The 17,773-nt window shown below is 44.6% G+C and overlaps 1 long non-coding RNA gene across 1 annotated transcript; it reads right to left on the reverse strand.

Annotated features, from left to right (window-relative positions):
• Nucleotides 1-540: 540 nt before the first annotated feature.
• On the reverse strand, nucleotides 541-10,774 carry LOC128342930 (uncharacterized). Its single transcript, XR_008315261.1, has 3 exons — nucleotides 10,643-10,774; nucleotides 5,393-5,509; nucleotides 541-859 (listed from the first exon to the last, which is right to left on the reverse strand). It is a non-coding gene; the product is annotated as an uncharacterized LOC128342930 (long non-coding RNA).
• Nucleotides 10,775-17,773: the final 6,999 nt, after the last annotated feature.

Consider the following 17,773-nt stretch of genomic DNA (forward strand, 5'->3'; position numbering starts at 1 on the left):
AACCTTTGCAAGGGACCCCAAATCTTCCCAGGGGTGGGAAATCCTCCCTTTTGGCATCATTCCTGGAACAAGAGATATGGACAAGTAACAAACTGCTCTTTCCTCTCCATACATTGCTCTATCTCCACTCCCTCTTCTTTCTGCACACATTCTACAGTCTGCCAGTTGTTGGGCTGTTACAGCCTCCCCATCTTCCCTCCTTATATAGTCTCTAGGAGTTGCCTTCTTTCCTGTACAACTGTGACACTATCAGGGTTGCCAAATATCACCATTTGCATTGAGTTTCTGCTCATCAATAAACTTTCTTTGTTTCAAAAGTCTTGTCTCTAAGTCGGGTGTTCCTCTGTGGTAGCCAGCCACTGGCATTTGCTTGTGCTCAGCCTCTAGTCCATTTGTTATGCACACTTGCAAATTTGGCTTTCGGGCTAATTCCCTGCTTATTCTAAAAGCAAAGATACAAATGTGGGTAGTGTACAGATGTGCAAGCAAGTGTGGGAACAAGCTTCAATGGCATTCTGAATCTCCACACTGGACAGGCTGGTACTTTAATTGTATTTTAATGCAAAAACAATAACAAACCACCCACGAATAAGTCTGTAAACACAGAAGATGACAGCAGGCACTGGAGTGCAACAATCTAATGATAACGATGTCTAGATTCTAAAGAGTGATTTAGCAAATTATGGCAATTCCAGAGCAAAGTGCTGTCATGGACGTATCAAGGTCCAGTTGCATTTGTCTCTGTCAGAACAGCAGCTAAGTTCATAGCGATGTTGAGTCTTTGGATTCTTCCATATAGCTCCACATTTCTTATCTTCTTCCTTCAAACAGCCTTGTATAAATTTCTCCACGTGATTACCTGGAATTGAAATGAGAAGGAAGAATCTTTATTTTACTGTTATAATTAACTGACAAATTGTCCTTCGTTATGGCAGGAAGATTATATGCATAGACTTCTATATTGCAATGAATGTACGTGTGTATCTGTGTGTGCATGTGTGTGGTATACAACCACCTTCCCATTGCAATTCCTCTGTGAAATGGTGTAGATTTTGCCTCTACCATAATGTTGCAACTACTTGTTTCTATGAGAACTGGAGGTTCAACCTCCTCCTTATCCCATGGTGACCTGTGCTATTGACAGTTAACATTGCTCCCAGCAGCCTAGCTCTCCTCCTTCATATGTAGCTTCCTCCTGTGTTCTTTTCCTAGTCACCCTAGAGTGTGCCAGAATGTCAGCGTCATAAGAACATAAGAACAGCCCTGCTGGATCAGGCCCAAGGCCTCTCTAGTCCAGCATCTTGTTTCACACAGTGGCCCACCAGATGGCTCTGGGGAGGCCACAGGTCTAGGTGTTTTGGGCCATGAGAACCAACTACAGCAGTGGCTCTCTTGTAATCATAAAGCTGGGGGTGGGGGAGGGGTTGTTGGTCATAAAATTAACCCTATTGGTCTTGGCAGCAGGCAGGGCATTTGGCATGGAGATTTTACTTTGTGACCAGACTTCAGAAATTTATCTTGAAGAATTGTTGCATTATTACAGTTTAAACCGTTCACATGGAATGGCAAAGTGTTTGGAAACTTTGTGGGTCCATCCAAAACATACCTTAAATTTTCTTTTTGGTGGTTTAGAATTGGTCAAAAAAATCAAAGGTACTGTACAGTTGTGCCTTTGGTGAAAATCCATTAAATTGGAAGGTTTAAAAATTCTCATTTTAAGCCAGACATTTTAAAAAGGGGTCAATGCTGCAAGATGCATCTTTTTGTCACATGGAAACTTCCCTGGAGCATTTCCAGACAGCTGGTTTACTGCGAGTTTGAATTTCCCCCCAAACCCCAGCACAAAAAGTGGATTTATTTTTTTTACCACAGACATAAATCAGGCGATGCTCTGAAAAACCCGAATCATGTCTGGAGTGCTCCCCAATAGTTTGCAGGGACTTTGGAGTAAATCTGGCTGATATGTGAATGTACAAATGAGCTAAAGGTCCTGTCTGGGTGCTTTCCACACTGTTCAGCAGTAGTTTACTTCCAGAGGCGTATCTAGGGAAAATAGCGCCTAGGGCAAGCACTGAAATTGCGCCCCTTGTCCAAACATCCGACACCCATCTTTCAGATAACTTTACCATAATAACAGCTGAAAAATACAAGTCAAGCTCGTTAATCTTTTAATATTTCCAAAACAATTTAGAAAACTACAAATTTCAGTATGCTGGGGCTCATGAAATACCCAAATACTGTGTGGAGGTATACTTGGAAAACTAATGTCTAATTCTCTACTATGCATTGTAGCATCACTATTACATAAGTTTTAAAAATCAATGGAGAATTGGACTTTTCCCTATTTACTCTGAAAATAATTAAAAGATATGCAGAGTAAACTGTGTCACTGCTTGGAATATATTCAGGTATTTCAGAAAGACAGTTAAAATGAGAGAAAGAGAGCAAGAAACTCCCAGTGGGCCTTAATACTAAGGATTTCACACTGATTGAAAGACAAATTCACCATTAATAGCCATACTATTAAGACATCACATTTAACTCACTTATAACACGAAGCAAAGTAAGAGCAAATGAATACAATCCTAGCTCATAAGCTTCAGCTCATTATTCACAAGCCCTGATTCTCTGTATATAGTGCCAAACTGAATATGTGTACAGTGACATATTATATTAATTTTTTAAAAAAAATACCTGTAGCCCCTAAAGGCTGTGGGGTGGGTCCGCAAAGGTTCCCCCTCCCCTAGGTGGCCTCAAGGGCTTTGCAGGGACCATTTGAGCATGTGTTGTGGCCATGTATATATATATGGCCGCTGAAAACAAAATGGCTGCCATGCATGCTCAAATGGCCTCTGCAAGGCCTGGCATGGCCTAGGGCCTCACAGAGGCCATTTGAGCATGCACAGTGGCCATTTTGTTTTCAGTGGCCATTTTTTAAAAAAATGGCGCCCCCCTTCAAGTGGCACCCGGGGCATGTGCCCTGCCGGCCCTACCCTAGATACGCCCCTGTTTACTTTGGCTTGGCCGGATCGTCTTGAAACCGTAAATTAAAGGGTGTTGCGCAAAGGCACCAACAGGGGGAGCAGTCTTTTCTAGCTTGCGCAAACCTCCTCAATGGGAAAATACAGCTGTTTTTTAACAGTGTTGTAGTACTGTAACACAAAGATAAAACCGCAAAGGCGGCATCAGAAATGTGAACAGCACCTTGCTGACAGTGCAGGGACAGCGATGTCAAAACATAGGCAGTATGGAAGCACACTTCATGGACATGTAGTGACACTGTTGTAGGGTGTAATCTGGAAAGTGCCCTGGAAATGCCCCTGGTAGAATTTGCTTCCCCATAGAAAAAGATCTGTCACCAGACTGAGCAAACTGCAGTTTACTTTTGTAAATGAGGGAAAGAGAGCTCCTGCATCTGTGTGCATTTCTACGTGATGTGCTGTTGTGTAAGTTTGTGAGGCAGGTGGTATTGCACATACATGCCTGTAGCATTGTGCTGCATATTTCTGCATGTGTTTGCTTAGGATCTGATGTTGCATATCTTTGCATATGATGTGCAGCTGTGGATGTTTGCATGCCATCTATTGCTGCGTGCGCTTGCATGTGGCCTGCACATATTTGCCTATGGCATACTCCTGCATGCTTCTCAATATGCATGCAAGTGATTTACTACTATGTAGTTGGATTTAGCATGCTTCTGTGTGTTACTGCTTGCATTTGCATGTTATATTCTGCTGTATATGTTTGCATATGAGGTTATGCTGTTTATATTTCCATGTAGGGTGCTCCTGTGCATGTGTACTTTTGACATGATCCTAATCACATTTACATGTGAAATATTTCTGTGCTTGTGTGTCACATGCTCCTATATATCTTTGTTCATGTTTGTGTAAGTGTGCGTATGTGCAAGAAAGAGGGGACAGGTGCCATGATCTCACTTGATTTCTAGTCCCAGGCTCAGCTCACTTCCTGTACTGAATTTTTGGTGTCTGCATCTGTTTTGATATTTCTGCTATGTCTCTTGATTTGCAGTCTGTAATACAATTGTGGGCTCCATCTATGTTCCAGGGTTATAAGAAGTCGGTTGATCTCTTTGTTAACCACTCCTAGATTACTTTGTTGGTATGGTATGCTTTCTGAATTACTTGACAAACTATGAAGACAGGGCCAGCCCTATAATGTTTTGCACCCACACACACTAGGGATGTGCACGGAACTGTGGCGGGGTGGTTTGAAGGCAGTGGGGGTCTCCCTTTAAGAGCGAGGGAGGGTGCACTTACCCCTCCCACTGTGATGCACACTGGCATGTCAGCAATTCTTGGTCATATCTGCAAGAGAAGGGCAATGGAGCAGCAGGGAGGTATGCTGCCGCCCCGATGGACTGCTAAAACAACCGACGCCAGCGGGGGGAAAGTGGCGGGAAGGGTAAGTGCACCCTCCCCCCACTCTTAAAGGGAGATCCCCACCACCTTTGAACCGGAGGAATCACCGGTTCCATGCACATCCCTAATGCACACTACCCCACATTTAGTTTACAGTACATAATTTTAACTGAATGTGGTGGGGGCAAAGTCATAATTGGTGGTTAGTTCTGGATGAGGTGGGATGGGTAAGGAGGTGATTATACCTTTTAAAGTCTGCAAGGCTGCCGCTACCACCCAGCATCACTGCCCAGCCACTTGAGGGGTCAGCCTGGCACACACACACACCCCCCAAGAATTGGTGTGCTAGGCGACTGCCTAGGTCTACCTAGAAGATGGGCTAGTCCTGTATGAAGACAACAGCAGGAACAGGAATTGTGTGGAATGTCGGAAGTGAAGGACTATGCGCTGTCTCTTGTCTCAATGACATAGGGGGACAGACTAGTGAGTCAGAGGGCTAAAGGGTCAAAACACTGGTCATCCCTTCTCTACTGCTCTGACACTATCCTTTTGATATGTAGATTGCTAATCTCATGGACTTACTTCCTTCATGCCTTGTCACTTCCTCTCTTCCCTTCCTTCTACCTTGCAACATGCAAGCTCCTCTCCCCTGCACCATGTATACAGAGATGCAGAATCCATCTGCATCCAGCTAGATAGATATATTAGATATTCTATCTCCTCACTTTCCTATCTGGAATGGAGTTCTCTAATAAATACCACTCATATTGATTTGAAACTATGAACTGGCTCCAAGTTACTTTACTCTCAGCATACACGCATGCCTAACTAAATTCTGCTGTGTTGTGCCTCTGTGCATTCTGCTATAATGAAAAAGAGTTTCTCTTACAAGAGAGAATTCCCAACATGGAAATCGTAGTAAACCAGCATGCGCATCTGACTTCCAGGTTGGCCAGTTCCATGAATGAGTGGTGTTAAGATAATGTACGTGCCCAGAATGCATTTCTTACCCTCATAGATTTTCATGTTGAAACAGACACCCTTGTGGACTTTGCAGAATTTCTGAACTGGAATGCATGGTGCCAGTTGCCTCACAGAAGCGCAGTATCGGCAATTCAAGGAATCTGCTGTTAAAGAGACAGGAACCTTTTATTCAAACTGCTCCAGGCCATTCTCTGAACCAGTTGTCGCTATCTTAAACTGACAGTGGATCAGAGCTCTTGAGCTTTTGCTAGAGAGGGGCACAACCAGCCTCACCAACAAGGTTTTTGTATCTAGAGTTGGCAACTTTACTCATGACTTCTACCATGAACTTATTACATGACTTAAAAGCTACTCTTTCTCAGCCTCAGCTGCAGCTATAGTAGAGATAGGTTGTTTCAACATTTCTTTTGTTATAAGCCCTGGATATCCTATTGGCCATAAAATGAAAAAATATCTATCAAATCTAAACATTTGCCCACATCAACTAGACAACAAGAGACACCATTCCTCCAAATCCACATCTGATATAAAATTGCTGAGGTACAGTTTAAAATTCTACCCTTAAGCTCTAGAAACAAGGGTTATGCTTTTTTGCTATCAGATAACATATCTCACAAAATTTTAAATGTCCCTTTAATTTTTTTTTTTTTTTTTTTTTTTTTTTTTTGAAGAATTGGATGTATGCTGAAGCATAATCTTACATTGTTTTGAGGGGTGGGGGAGATCCATTATTTCCTGAAAATTGGCATCTGAGATCTCCATACTAACAGAGTAAAATCAACTAAGGACACTGATTGTGGATTTTGCCCACTGAGGGCTCTGAAGCCAGAGCTGGGAGGGGCAGGTCCTGGCCAGGAGGCAGCTGCTGCAAATGAGCTGGGGTGAAAAATGAGCTGCCGGTGCAGTGCTCATTCATGCTTCCCACCCCACCCAGACTGACAGTCTCTCCCTCTGTGTCTGCTCTGCCTTGAGCTGCAAGGGCTGTCACTTGCCAGTTGGGAATAGGAATCCCAACCATGCAATTGGAAATTTCAGTCCCCTGTCCCCTGTCAATCACCCCATCCCCTGTCAGTCCCCTGACAATCACCTGTCCTCCTTTTCAATCACCTATCCCTTTCAATCAATTTCAATCACCTGTTCCCAATGCCCATGAAGCTTAGGGTGGGGCAAGCACAGAAAGAGAGGCAGCAGCTGGGATAGGAAGGGTGAATAAGCAATGCACCTGTCTTTCTGCCCCCTCCCCCCCCCCCCCGCTGCCCGCTCATCTATAGCAGCCATCCCTGGTCCTGGCAAGTTCTAGAGAGTCACCTCCTGGTTGTGAACATAGTTACCTGATAAGGAAAGGCTATGAGCCCTCTGGCACTTATATAGTTAAACGGATCCCTTTCCCTAACTTTCCTTTTATGGGTTTTTATCTTCTCCCTCTGCCCCCTTTCTTTCTCTTCTCACCTCCACCAAAGGGAGAAGCAAAGCTCCTCAGCAAAGCTTGGAATAAGTTATTAAGAAGTCACTGGGGCTTACTTCTGGGTAAACACACATATGATCAAGTCAAGGGCTTTCTTTTCCCTCCCCGCCCCAACCTCTCTGCAAAGTATATAAGAACTTACTGAGTGGGGGGAAACCAAATGATATCTGACACTGAAACTATTCCCACGATCAGTAGAAAGCAGGCTAAGGGAGCCTAGCCCACTTTTTACTGATCGTGGGAACCACCGGGCTCGCAGGCGAGCCGGGTGGTTCAAAGACGGGTAGCCCGCCTAATTCCCACTCCCCTTAAATGAGGTTAACGGAGCGAGCACTCCGTTAACCTCATTTTTTTGTTTGTGTGCTGCCGCGGTGTGCGGCGACACATGAGTAGACCCCTGACCAGGAGGCTGCAGCCAACCTCGGGGGTCTCTCCAGGATCCCTGCAGCCTCCACTGGTTCTGTGACGGAGCCAGTTTTCCTGTGGGCGGCCAATCCGGCCACCCAGGGCTGAAGGCAAGATGGTGTGCGGGGAGAGTGGGCTAAGCCTGCTCTCCTCGCAGACCCGCCAGAAGCTCTTCTCACTGATCATGAGAAGAGCTTTACTTACTTCTGAATAAAACTTGTGTTGAATTGTGAACAAAGCTAAGACGCTCCAAAGATGCAGTGAGGAAACTCCAAAAATCAACTCCAACAAACTAGCATCTTGGTATAGCCTGCTATTAAACATGGAGTTTCTACATAAGAATCAAACTGCATGCAAATATGAGGGCTTCACCTTCTCTAAACAGAGGAAGTGAAGCCTCTGTGTCTATAGACAGCTTGGCTATGATGTAGAATCTCCTTGTTCAAGGTTCAAGAATACTAGTTTGTTGGCAGTGGCTGGAAATGACTTGTGAGTTTTTCTTGCTCTACTCCTTTGGAGAATCCTCAAAGGATCTGTCCGAGTATTTTGGAAAGAAGAATCCAAAACAATTTCACTTTAGGATGAGAGTTAAGATGATTTTCACAAGATTTTCACTCTTGTTCTAAAAAGCATGGGAATTGCAAGTTAAGGTGCCTATCTGTCCTAAACGTCTGCACCATATACACTGCAAAGACTTTGTACAGTCTTGTACATTGTGCTGGCTTTACAAATGAGGCTCCATGCACACACACTTTGCCTTGATCTTTCAGCTTGCTATTGGTCTGGGGAGGGAGGCGTCTAGACAGAAATGCTACAGCTGCACTTCCTCAATGACTTGCTACAGACGCCATGATGAATTTCTGCCCAAGGCATCTCTACGAGGCACAGTGCTTCTTCAAAATGCCACCAATTTAGTAAGTGTCCAGCCAGAAATTCAACACTGTCCCAATCCAGAAACAACAGCTTCCTACAGATACACCTAATGGATGTCTAACTGATGTACTTCTATAAGGCACAGTTCTTCCCCCAAATGCTATGGATTACAGCAAATGTCCAGGAAGAAATTTAAGACATATAGCATGCACATATCATTCCTCCAGGACGGAGGCGTAACTAGGGAAAACGGCGCCCAGGGCAAGCACTGAAATTGCGCCCCCCCCCCCCGCCGCCCCCGGAAATATGGAAATGTGTCACAGTCATAGTCAAATGTGGGTTGTGGGCTGCATCCGTGCAAGTATACTGGGACAGGAAAAAGGAAACATGAGGCTACAAGGCTCTTTAGAAATATATATTTTAAAGAAATGTCTTGCATACCAACAGCCTAAGTTTGCAGTCCTCATGGCCAGAAAATAAATGCTTTTAAACATAGTAATAGGTTTTGTGTCCCAAAATGGAAAAGACAAGACAGGTATTCTAGTCTTTTCCATCATAGATATTCTAGTCTATTCAAGATTTATGCTTATATTATAATAGAGACTGAAATTATAATAGATATATATTCTAGTCTATCATAGATATTCTATGTTTATTAATTCTATAATAATGTCTATTTGTAGCACACTTTACGTTGGCTGTATTCCTGGGAAACTCAATGGCCACATTCAGCCACCATTATTTGAGCCATGATCTCCTCCTCTTTCTGCTTCCCTCTCATACACAGTCTTAATAAATAACCTCCTGGTTTAATTAAATCACCGTTTGCCTATGCACCTGAACAGCAAAACTGAGATTTGGGCCCTTCATATACCAGAATTGCAAACCACACTGTGTGATCCTAGTTTGGAGGGCTTACTCAGCAGTTTATTGGATGTAAGCTGTGAATGTGAATGCATCCAATTGGATTGAACGTAAGGGCAAGTTATGGTTTGATTACATAGGAAACTGTCTACAGAGTCAGATATTGGTCCACCTAGCTCACTATTGCCCACACTGACTGGCAACAGCTCTCCAAGGTTTCAGGCAGGAGTTTCTCCCAGCCCTACCTGGAGGTAGGGATTGAACCTGGGATCTTCTGCATGTTATTTGCAATTACATCTGACTTGCTTGAAATAAAAACACATAAATAAATACCCCCCAACATACATCTGACTTGCTTGAAATAAAAACACAGGCAAATCAAAAAGATCATGAATAAGTAGGGGTGAGATTTTTCTTTGTTTTAAAAAAGCCTTCCCAATTTCCACTTATTTTTAAAACTCTCTCAAAGGAAAATATATGTTTAATATGTAAAACAAAATACACATTGAATGAAAAACCGTGATTAACTTTTTAAAAACTATTAAGTATGTAATTAAAAGGATTCCATTACATTAAGATACCAATTTCTTTAAAGCCAGAAATAATACCTACTGAAACTTTAATTATTTAAACAAGGAGAGAAAAAGGCATGTTATCTTCCCTAACAAAGATTAAAATCAATTTAATTGGTTCTCCACTGCCTTGACATGATTCTTACTGTGAGTCAAGCAACCAAAAAGGGAAATTAATATCGCAGCTGTTAATCAAGTGATATTTGTGCACTCTATCTTATTAAAGCTACAGGGGCAGAAAGAAAAACTTCCCATTGCTACTTTTTGGACCAATTTGTTCACACTGTATTAAATGGGATTTTCCCCCCTTCAAAAATATAGATGCTGTACTTATGTTTTGGAGACAGAATATCTACAATATGCACAAGGCACAAATGAACAAGGCTGAAAATGTTGTAGACTGTATGTTGCTAATAAAAATCTGCTATAAAGAATAAACCTAGTATTAATCCAGTAGGACTGAACATTATTCAAAAATTATATTAATGAGTTCCAAATTAAATTTGCCACCCCACCCCCCCATGCTAAGGGATGATCCAGAAGTTGTAATTATTAGCAGAGCTGCAAAGATCTTGTGTACTAGTACTACTAGTTTCCTTTTGCAATCCCACATCTGCAAAAGGAAACTCATGCATGCAAGCCAGGAGAGCGACTTGTGGCTCCACTTGCATTGCTTGAGTTTCCTTTTGAGAGGTGGGATTGCAAAAGGAAACTCGGGCAATGCAAGTGGAGCCACAAGTCGCTCTCCTGGCTTGCATTGCGTGAGTTTCCTTTTGCAATCCCACCGGGACTCACACAATGCAAGCCAGAAACACATTGCAAGCCAGAAACTCACACAATGCAAGCCAGAAACTCACACAATGCAAGCCAGGAGAGCGCCACTGGCTCCACTTGCAGGCAACTACCCTCGGTTTGGGGGGGGAGAGCCTGCTATGCAAAGCACAGAAGAGCTAAAAGGAGAACGTTATGCAAGGGAGTAGGGACATTCTATGCAAAGCACAGAAGAGCTAAAAGGAGAATGTTATGCAAGGGAGTAGGGACATTCTCTCACACACAACACACACGGGGGAGAGAGAGATTTGAGCAATGAAACTTACTTTGTTAATGCAGAAGCAGAACAGAAGAATAAAATGCAGCCAGAGGGCAGTGTGGTGGGCAAACGCAGGCAGGCAGAGTCAGAGAACGTCCCCAGCAGCAGCTGCTCTCTCAACTAAACCAAGCTACTCCGCTCCTCCTTGTGCGTGCAGCAAGCAGGGAGGGAGGAACTGAGACAACCAGCATGGTCGGCATGTGTTCTCCGGCAGCCAATGGGAGCTCCCGCCCGTCGGAGATCTCCGTAATGAGAAAAAAAATCACCAAAAAATTCTTTTTTGCCAAAGGCAGGGGATTAGTGGGGGCACTTTTTGGCGCCCCCTGCCAAGTGGCGCCTGGGGCACGTGCCCCCCCTGCCCCCCTATTGTTACACCCCTGCTCCAGGAAGCCTTTCTTCCACAACTTGCAATTACGATGCTTATTAGAGCATGAGTGGTGGTCTTGTGGTAGCAAGCATGACTTGTCCCCTTAGCTAAGCAGAGTCCACCCTGGTTGCATATGAAAGGGAGACTAGAAGTGTGAGCACTGTAAGATATTCCCCTCAGGGGATGGAGCCGCTCTGGGAAGAGCAGAAGGTTCCAAGTTCCCTACTTGGCTTCTCCAAGATAGGGCTGAGAGAGATTCCTGCCTGCAACCTTGAAGAAGCCGCTGCCATTCTGTGAAGACAAATACTGAGCTGATAGACCAATGGTCTGACTCAGTATATGGCAGCTTCCTATGTTCCTATGAGTGGAAATTAAAAGCATCTGAATTCTCATCTTAAACCTTAGGATTACTGAATATTTACTTACTTTTCAGGGTTGTTGTAAAGATTACATCCAAATAATATGCTTTGAGGTCATAGACACAATAGTTAAAAGGGAGGTCTGAGGCAGCAAACCCAGCTATTTCTGAACGTAAGAACCCACATGATTCCCTCCAGATCAGTCCAGATCTGGGTAGATGTGTGCAAGACGGCTCGATTTGAACCGTGGTTCAAATTGAACCAGCCCAATTCGAGCAGTCCAAGTTCAATGTGGACTGGCCCTGGTTCTAAGAAATTGTTCACGGGCTGGTTCAGGGATATACTTGTAAAGGGGCATATAGCGAGTATTTCCCTTTAATAAGTAAAGGGGGCATACCTTATCCTTAAGCCCTGGGCGGGGAGGTGAGAGAAAGAGTACTCTGTGCCTTTAAGAGGGTAAGGCAGAGGCAGCAGATAGACACTGGAGGAGGTGCGAGTGGGGGCTCCTCCAAGTCCCCCCTGCCTGCCTTCCATAGTACAGTCTGGGTTGGCTGTGGTCTGGTTTGGGCTTCCGCAAACGCATGGACTGTCCTTTATGAAGGCCAGCAGGGGGCTTGGAGGAGCTCCTGCTGCCGCCTCCAATGTATCTCTGCCACGGCCTCCTAAAGGTACAGAATATCCTTCTCTCTCATTCCCTATCCTAGCCTTTAGGATAGGGAGTGCCCTCATCTTGTAAAAGGGAATCCTCGCCGGATTCCCCTTTACAAGTATACCCATGAACCAGCCCATGAACCAGTTCAGACTGGTTCAATAGCTGAACTGGACTGGACCCAGTTCAGCCAAACCTGAAACCAGGCTAGTTCAAAATTCCAGTCTGAACTGGCCAAACCTGCAGCTTGCACTTCCTTAGATCTGGGTAGGCTCTACCCAGGTCTTTACCAAGGTTTGAGAGAAACCTCATTTCTCCATTTATGTGCAGAGATCGCCACTCAAAACTGTTCCTGGGCAGCCGGCAGTCATATTTGTCATGGAGTTCTGTCAGAGGAGAGCTGCTACTGTACTGATGTGCCTGCAGTGCATGCTGGGATATCTTTGGAGGACCAAGCTTCCCCCCCCCCCCATATTGGAGTGCCCAGCTCCTTGGCTGTCTTTTGGGTGACTTAGCAAAATCAAATGGTGGTCAAATGCTAGCCCAGGTAGGGCTGGTCGTGACAATTGCTGGGTTCAGCCTCAATCCCGGTACTCCTTTTCTGGGTAGCCCGTGTTTTGTACCTGGGCTCAAAGTAAGGTAGGAGGGCGCGCACACACCCTCCTACCTCACTGACTGGTTGTGTGGCATCCTGGGCTGCCAGAAGTCCGAGCTTCCATAGAGCCAGGTCAAGCGTAACGCGTTGTAGGATACCAGAGGACTTCCTCCTCCAGATCCCAGCTCTGCTGATCTGTTCCTTCATATGAATTCCCCCTGCCCCAGGCTAAGTGTAACAAAGCTGTATTCGTCACTGTTTGGAAAAGCTCCTGGAGCCAGCTTTGAGAATATTATTAGTTAATCAATGAAACATGTGTCTGTGTTCTCCAGATGCACCCAGTTTTTCTCAGTCTTTGAGAACACGTCCCAGGAACCTCCCCCCACCCAACACTACTGTTTTTACATTTTCCCCCATGTTCAAAGGCAATCTGTGGATTTATTAAGACAAAATGAAGGAATGTTTTATTGAATTATTTATTCTTGAACATATAGTTTACTTTTTTACCCAAGCTTCAAAGCAACAAAGTTTAAAACAAGAAATGCAATAACCCAATACAAAAATGCAAGCAAAAATCACAGCAAGCACCAAAAAAACTGGCAGAGACCAGAAGACACACTCAGTTTCATCCAATCCTAAGCACCTGACCCCTCCTGCAAAGCCAGAAATTTGAGAGGGATGGGGCAGCATGGATTTCACAGAGGAGAGAATTCCAGAGCCAGAGAGCAGCTGCAAAGAGGGCCCTGTCCTTCACACCTTCCAACCAAACATCAGCTAATGGGCAACCAGTATGGGTGAAAGGAGTGGGGGCATTAATTAGCCTCAGGTGAGGCTCATTCTCACTCCTCTGTCCCATCCTGGCTCCCTGGCTCTCCCTCACCACGCCTAGCGGTGACATTAATCCTTTGCACACAGGCTGGCTGAAAAACTGGGCAAATGACCCGCTCAGATGTGGCCAGGTATGGTGAGGGAGACAGAGACAGCTGGGATGGGGCCAGAGTAGTGAGAATGAGCTTCACCTGAGCTTCATTTAAATACATCCACATGTGATCTGCCCATTACTAGCCATCACTGCATCAGCAAGCCTTGGTGCACACACAGCCGAGCTCCTCCAGGAGATCTTTATCGGAGGGTAGATTTGTATAGGAGGAGGTAGTCCTAAGATGCACTGGGCCCAGATTGTTCAGGGCTTTAACTAGCATGGGTGCACTAGCGGCATCTGTTTCCTTATGGCTTGTAGGTGGAACTTACCTCCTGGTCTGAGGAAGAAGAAAACACAGAAGGCAGATAGCCAGATCTGGGCCATGCATGGCCCCCGAGTTTCAAGGAAAAAGCTGCCCCCCATTAGATGGCCTTTTGGTAGGAAAGAGAAACACTGACCTCTTTCCAGTGTGCAGTTGGATTTTATCCCCATTATAGAACACACCTACGTTCCAGGGATCAACCTGTTCTTTGGGAATGGATCAAGAATGTGGCTGATGGGCCATGAGATCAAACATCTGCCGACCCCCTCCCAGATCCTGTAGTTTGTAGGACTGGCAGCTGATGTGTACATGCCACTTGTTGCTTTGGGGGTTTTGGAACTTGGCAGAGAACTTGTATGGAACAAATGGGTACACCATGGCCAATGATATCATTCCATTCACTTTCAACTCTCTGGAGAGAGAAAACAGCAATACAGGCATTGTGTTGCAACATAGAAAGGCTATACATGCGGACTAATCTCTGGTGGTTAGGGTGGGTGCAGGGAGGCAGCGACCAACCTACCTTTCCCCCAGGCGATCCAGGCATGTTGGTGGACGTGGGGACTGCACACCCACACATTCTCCACTGCTCTGAGCAGCGCAGATCTCTGGAGTCCAGGACAATGCATCCCAGCCTACAGATATCCCAAAACACAGCCAGTAATGAGTGTGGGGCATTGGGGGAATCTCCTACTACTCAGCACTCAGCCCGAGCAACCACAGGACCCTGGCTAAAGGCCGGGGTTAAAAGCAGGGTTAGGCAGACAGGCAGCACTGGGATCGGCCCCAATCCTGGTGCTGCACACAAGCAACCTAGCCCAGGCTGGGCTGCTCATGTGAATAGCCTTTCTGTCTTCTGATTTTACTGCGCCCAAATGTTCTGCTCCCTCTACTTCTTCCCACCTTTTCAAGAAGTACATTCTTCCTCCCACACATCACACACATTAAAAGGAAGAGCTTGAAGGAGGTAGCAGTATTGAGCAGATCACTGCACTAGATTCTATATTTTAATGACATTGCTATTATTATATTCATTATGTTGCTATCCTGCTCTTCACTTACAATAGGGCAGCTTTTATGGAGTTCCCACTGGACTCCTATCCAAGCATCAATCTGGTCCACACCAGGCTCCTAGATTCCTCAGCACTGTAGGATTATGGCAGAGCTGCTGGAACTGCAGCTGAGAACCTGTGGCTGTGTGCACAGCTGAGCCACGGTTCCCAGGTCCTGGACTCAGTTTGCACCTGCACTGCGTTCGCCCACCCTGGTTATCCATTGGCTTGCCTTGAAAAGAAAAAGTATAAAAGCTTCATATATTAGCTAGAATGTTTTCTAAGAAATGATCATCTTCATAAGAACATATGAAGAGCCTTGCTGGATAAGGCCCAAGGCCTATCTGAAGAGTGAAACTCAAAGTAAAACAGGATCTGTCTCACTGTTGCAATTATGGTATGAAATATGATGGCACAAGTTATTACACATAGGGATTCAGTGGATAGCTTCTTCTGTGCAGTGAGGACTTTAGACTCAGAGGAGTCTAAATTCATTTAATTCTCACAATACCCTAGCAGTTTTCATGGCACACAGTTTGCAAACTAGAGCTTAAGAAGATAAGAGTAGGGATGTGCACAAAACTGGTTGGTTCAGCTCAAGTCTGAGCCATGCCAGCCATGTTTGGTTTTGTGTCCCTGAACTAGAACCCCGGCTCAGCTCAAATTCAAGCCAGTTCGGGGTTTCAAAAGTGAGGTGGTTTTTTAAAATTTAACTTACTGCCAGGTCCAGCCACATAAATGGCCAGGGTGCATGTGTGGCATCCTCCAAAATGGTTGCCACCACTTCAGAAAGGGCCAAAATGCCCCCCAAATGGGTCAAAACATCCCATAGAAGACCAGGGGGAATCCGGCAGGGGGAGGCCGGCAGGGGGAGGGGGAACCTCTGGAGACACCCACACACCCACGGCTGTGTCAGCACCCCCCAGAGGGTTATATATAGATATAGATAAACTTTTAGAACCTCGAAGCGGGTCTGGCCTGGTGAACCAGCTTGACCTCAAACCAGTTCACAAATGCCTAAAGCAGATAATTGGATCAGATCAAAAGTCTATGTAGTCCAGAGTCTGCTTCCCATATTGGCCAGGTAGGTGCATCTTGGAAGTCCACAAACAGGACCAGGGTGTAGCTATAATTTAGCAAAAGGGTTCAAAGAACCTGGGCCCCCAGCTCCTTAGGGCCCCCCCAGCTCCACCCCTCCCTATTTTCTTCATTATCTCCCTCACTCTGAGGGGACGCCAGAGAGAGAGGTGAACATGGGCCCCCTCTCCCCTAGCTACTGAATTGCACACAAAAGGAACAGCCTAACCTGCTGTTTGACTTGCAGGAACTGCAATTGACTTGTCAGTGGCCAGAGGTTCCATTTGGCCATCCTAGCTAATAGCCTTCTTCCATGAATTGAAGGCAAGAATAAAGCAAGAATGTTTTAAAACATGCACGTGCGTGCATACACACAGAGAGAACAAATATATTAAACAGTGAGAGGTTTGTTACAATTCATGACAGACACACACAAGAGGGGAAAGCACCACACCAACAAATAGGAAGGAAACAGGAATGGTGCAGTAGCAGTTTATTAAAGAGTAGGTCCCGACATGTTTCGAGTAGAACTCTTCTTCAGAGCACGACAACATATAAAATATACCCATGATGATAATAAGGAATATACAAGGAACTATATGAAACTACTCACAATTTTAAAAATAGATGAAAGCAAGCCATGATGATAGAAAGGAAATAAGATAAACCCAAAGTACAAAGACAAAAGTATAATAAATGACTTCTCACAAACAGACCAGCAAGCTAAAACAGTATAGCAGAAATATATAAACTAACTAAACCAAGGTTATGATAAATAGCTTTTTGCAAACAAACTAGCAAATTCAAAGGTATTTAAACAAACTAAGCCACAGATAATAGTAAATAGCTTTTTACAAACTGGCGAGTTTAAACCATGTAACAAAGATCCTCAAACAAGCTAGAGCATGGTGAATGCAACACAATGGGGTAACTGGCCCACACACAAATGACAAAAATAAAAATCATTTTGCCGTTGTACTTAATAAGTAATAACTATTCCTTATCATCATCACTGGTATATTTTATATGTTGTAGTCCCCTGAAGAAGAGTTCTGCTCGAAATGCGTTAGGATCTACTCCTTAATAAACCGCTATTGCACCATTCCCATTTCCTTCCTTCCTTTTTACAATTCATGCAGACCTTCAATTTTCGGAACTCTGTGGAGCTCAAACAGAAACTTAAGAACCAAAGTGATAGAACTTTCAGACACTGATTCTGATGTGAGAAATACACTTCAGGTATGTTAGTTTTTTCAAGGACACATTATTTATTGGAATGAAGAATTAAATAAAGATCATAAATTATAGATAGATAGATAGATAGATGATAGATAGATAGATAGATAGATAGATAGATAGATAGATAGATAGATAGATAGATAGATAGATAGATAGATAGACTTGCAACCAAATCTTATGCGTGCATGCCCAGAAGCCGGTGTCACTGGCTGACATTCTCTGCAGGACTATGAAAACAGACGCAACCTCAAAAATGTAAACAGAGTGAAACTTAACTGCACTCCAGACTTATCCCTGCAGATCCCTGCAGGCCCATTGGAGGCAGAGGGAGGCCATGATTTTCATTGCTCTCTCTTCCCTCCTGAAGGAGTTTTTACTTCCAGGAATCCGTCCCTAAGAGTTGTGCAGACTTCAGGCACATTTTTGTGTGTGGCACAGAACGCATCAGAGGGAAGGGGAGTTCAGCAAAAATCATTCCTGATACCTGCCTTGCATTAGTGTGGAAAGCACCAGAAGCACATGTGCATCCTTGGCTGAGTGCAGCATTAGTGAAGAT

Source organism: Hemicordylus capensis, chromosome 2 (assembly GCF_027244095.1).
Source record: "Hemicordylus capensis ecotype Gifberg chromosome 2, rHemCap1.1.pri, whole genome shotgun sequence".
In the NCBI taxonomy this organism is placed as follows: Eukaryota; Metazoa; Chordata; class Lepidosauria; order Squamata; family Cordylidae; genus Hemicordylus; species Hemicordylus capensis.